This window comes from Megascapheus bottae, chromosome 4 (genome assembly GCF_031878675.1).
Source record: "Megascapheus bottae isolate mThoBot1 chromosome 4, mThoBot2.hap1, whole genome shotgun sequence".
NCBI lineage: Eukaryota > Metazoa > Chordata > Mammalia > Rodentia > Geomyidae > Megascapheus > Megascapheus bottae.
The window spans coordinates 49,976,131-49,977,285 of record NC_143512.1 but is presented as its reverse complement, the minus strand read 5'-3'; the positions used below and the strand labels follow the sequence as shown (position 1 = coordinate 49,977,285).

Below are 1,155 nucleotides of genomic sequence, written 5' to 3'. Positions count from 1 at the left end.
CCCATTAAAGTCTGGTTCCTTTTTCAGCAGGGCTGCATGGAGTCTTCTCAATATAACACAGCTCCTTCAGCACTTCCAGAGCTTATGTATCACACAGAGATGCAAAGTTCCAGGAAGTGATCAGGTCAAACAAGATCAAAGCACCTCAGAATTTTCAAACCATCACCAAAGCCCACAACACATGTGACTTCTTGAGAATTTACAATCCAGGCTCTAATCTAGCATGTGGGAGCATTTTCCAAATAAAAGTTATTTCCCCAAACAAAACATTCAACCATCAGACCTCCTATAGAGGTCATCAATCACAGGCCACTGCAGAAATGTAGTGTAAGTGAGAACAGAGTGCAGACAGAGATAAAAGGGAAAAAATCAAAAAGCTCTCTGGTTCCAGCTCCTCCAGGTTCTGTAAGCCTATCTCAGTCATGACAACATGCTCTTCCCTATCTGCCACACCAGCGCCACCAGCATCTCGGCCATCCTCGCCATCTCCTGCCCCATCTCTTCTGCCTTGTCGCTCATGGCATCCTTGTGGCCGGCGCCTGTGCCCTGCTGCAGGTGGTTCATGGTGTTCTCCTATGCGGCCTCCACCTGTGTCCGTGGGCATGCGTGCATCCCCCACCCCCCACAGTTTCCCGAAGGGACGCACCAACGCAGCCACATTTAAACTGCTCCAAGTCTTCCTCAGGCTCCAGCACCTCCACCTCCCCCGGTTCGGCCGACTCCACCAAATCCAGGGGCTTCATCTCCTTGCTGTTTCAGGTCCATGCGGACAACCTCTGTGGGGCGCAAAGCTGGGCGAGCACGGGGCTCAGCCTCTGCTCTGGGGTCTTCCCAGATAATTTTCCGCTTCGGAAACTTTTCTTCCCCCTGATAGAAGACGCAGAGAGGAGCGACTTGCGATCAGAGCAGGTCATTACAAAAATTGTTCCTGCCATTTTTAAAAGCTTTCATTATAGCCTGTGGCTTGACAGTTCTGGTGGTACTTAGCTGGTATGATTTTCTTTGTCAATATCATGTTTGTGTTGGTTTTCAATGTGTCCAACATCTTTGAGAATTTTCTGTAATGCTGGTTTGGTTGCTACGTAATATTGCAACTTTTCCTTTGAATGGAAGGTTTTTATTGTTTCCTCAGTTATGAATGAGAGCTTAGCCGGG

The 1,155-nt window shown here is 48.5% G+C and overlaps 1 pseudogene; it reads right to left on the bottom strand.

Moving 5' to 3' along the window:
• Positions 1-420: 420 nt before the first annotated feature.
• On the bottom strand, positions 421-743 carry LOC150064436 (MORF4 family-associated protein 1-like; annotated as a pseudogene).
• Positions 744-1,155: the final 412 nt, after the last annotated feature.